A 2,941-nucleotide genomic window follows, 5' to 3' on the forward strand; every position below is an offset into this window, starting at 1 on the left:
GGAAGGTCCCCCCCCCCCGCCTCTCAGCAGCGCCCCCTGCCGGCTGCCGGCCTCCCCGCGCAGGGGCCTCGTTTAGGGTTTATAGGTTCACTTTGTTTTTCACATTGTTAGCGGGGTTCCCTCTAAGCTGAGTGAGTGTGAGCTAGCTCACCGTTTTTTAGCCTCCGGCTCACACACACACACAGAAAGGAGGGCTCCAGAGCAAAGTAATTTATGCAGCAGCCAAATGGCTCGCTCACAACTTTAATGCCAGGAGCTCACGAAGTAGAATATTTGCTCACAAGACTCTACAGCTTAGAGGGAACATTGATTGTTAGATATGCTATTGAATGCCCATTGATAGTTTAGAGGGCAGGAGGCACTCTATTGAGTTAATAACAGCGAACGGAACAGGCTTTAATTAGAAGACATTGTAAAAAACAAGGTATTTTGTTCCAAAGTTGATTGAATTAGACATCATTTTTCAATGCTTACATTTTTTTAATTCATATTGTACCGGTTAATATGTTTAACTGTTCTTTAGTTCATTATGGACTTGGCTAATGTTATAAAAATGTGATTGTTATGTTTTCTTAATACTATTGTATTATGCCAATAACATGTTATTGGAGGCAGGAGAGCTCCCTCCTCGGCACCCGCACCGCTGGCAGCACGCGGGAGCCCGGGCCTGGGGAGGGCCTGTCTGGTAACTCCTCTCGTGGCGGGAGGCGGGCCCCGGGCCGCAGCTGGGTCCGCCCTTCTTGTTAGTGCAAAAGCTTGGTGCTTTCCACTGCCCTTGACAATTTCCCTATTTCTCTCCGCTGACCTGTGGTCTGTTTTTCTAGCTCACAGGGCCCTGTGGGTCAGCCCTGTCTGATTTCAAGTTCCATTTTTCTGTCCCAAGCATCAGCAAAAACATAAGCAGCAGCCTTTGATCTTGATTCTTACTGTTTAGAGATATCTGGATTATAGCAATATGATTAAGAGATGTTTCTGCCAAAACACTATCCTTATTTCTTACACCACCCCCTTCACAGGGTTTTACAGTCTCTTACAATACAATACCAGATCACCGCAGACTGTGACAGCAGCCATGAAATTAAAAGACGCCTGCTCCTTGGGAGGAAAGCGATGGCGAACCTAAACAGCATGATAAAAAGTAGAGACATAACCCTGCCAACAAAAGTCCGCATGGTCAAAGCAATGGTATTCCCAGTAGTCATGTATGGCTGCGAGAGTTGGACTATAAGGAAGGCCGAGCGCTGAAGAATAGATTCTTTTGAACTATGGTGCTGGAGAAGACTCTTGAGAGTCCCTTGGACTGCAAGGAGATCAAATCCGTCAATCCTAAAAGAAATCAACCCTGACTGTTCCCTGGAAGGCCAGATACTGAAACTGAAGCTCAAATACTTTGGCCACCAAATGAGAAGGGAGCCCTCACTGGAGAAGACCCTGATGCTGGGAAAGATTGAAGGTCAAGGAAGACGGGGACAGCAAAGGATGAGATGGTTAGACAGTGTCACAGATGCAACGAACATGAAATTGAGCCAACTTCAGAGGACAGCGGAAGACAGGAGGGCCTGGCGGGAGCTGGTCCATGGGGTCACGAAGAGTCGGACTCAACTGTGCGACTGAACAACAACAACAGTACTTCTGAGCAGGGGTCTGTGCATGTGAATTAGTGCCCTCTCCCCTCACCATCTGCTCTGTTGTCGCTCGGCAGTCACCGCCGACCTCTGGCAACCCCTGGCAGGGTTTCCAAAGCAAGAGGCCTCCCAAGATTCGACCTCGGGAAGCGGCCTTCGACTGCATCGGGCCTTTGAGGGTCCCTCCAAGTCAGTGTGTTGCCCGCTCAGGCCGGCAGATGCTCTTCTCCAGGGTCTGTCGGGCAGGTGCGTTTCACAGCACCTCCCGCCAGCACAGCCACTGCCCACCTAGCAGTTTGAAAGCAAGAGATTGCGAGTAGATAAACAGGGACCCCTTCGGTGGGAAGGGAACAGTGTTCCGTGTGCCTCGGTGTTTAGTCATGCCGGCCACATGGCCACGGGAACGTCTTCGGACAGTGCTGGCTCTTCGGCTTTGGAACGGAGAGGAGCACCGCAACCCTAGAGTTGGACTCGACTGGCTTTCGAGCAAGGGTGACCTTTCCCTTTTAAGTGCACGGAGGACTCTAATCTGGGAGAACCGGGTTTGATTCCCCACTCCTCCATTTGCACCTGGCTGGACGACCTTGGGCAAGCTGTAGTTCTGATAAGAGCTGTCCTTGAAAAAGAGCCGTTTGTGTCAGAGCTCTCTCAGCCCCACCCACCTCACAGGGTGTCTGTTGTGGGGAGGGGAAGGGTTTGTAAGCCGCTCTGAGACTCCAAGTGAAGAGCCGGGTATAAATCCAATCTCTTTTTCTTCAAGAACAATTTCTGTCAAGAGCTCACTAAGCCCCACCGACCACACAGGGTGTCTGTTGTGGGGAGGGGAAGGGAAAGCAGTTTGTAAGCCGCTCTGAGACACCTTTGGGTAGTGAAGGGCCATGGGGTATAAATCCAATCTCTTCTTCTTTCACACAGCCAGTCTGGTGTCCTTGAAAAAGAGCAGTTTCTGTCAAGAGCTCTCTCAGCCCCACCCTCCTCCCAGGGTGTCCGTTGTGGGGAGGGGAAGGGAAAGGAGTTTGTCAGCAGTTCTGAGACTCCTTTGGGTAGTGAAGGGCGGGGTATAAATCCAATCTCTTCTTCTTCTTCTTCTTCTTCTTCTTCTTCTTCTTCTTCTTCTTCTTCCTCTTCCTCCCAGGGTGTCTGTGGTGGGGAGGGGAAGGGAAAGGAGTTTGTCAGCAGTTCTGAGACTCCTTTGGGTAGTGAAGGGCGGGGTATAAATCCAATCTCTTCTTCTTCTTCTTCTTCTTCTTCTTCTTCTTCTTCTTCTTCTTCTTCTTCCTCTTCCTCCCAGGGTGTCCGTTGTGGGGAGGGGAAGG

This window comes from Gekko japonicus, unplaced genomic scaffold, assembly GCF_001447785.1.
Source record: "Gekko japonicus isolate JY-2015 unplaced genomic scaffold, Gekko_japonicus_V1.1 scaffold738, whole genome shotgun sequence".
NCBI lineage: Eukaryota > Metazoa > Chordata > Lepidosauria > Squamata > Gekkonidae > Gekko > Gekko japonicus.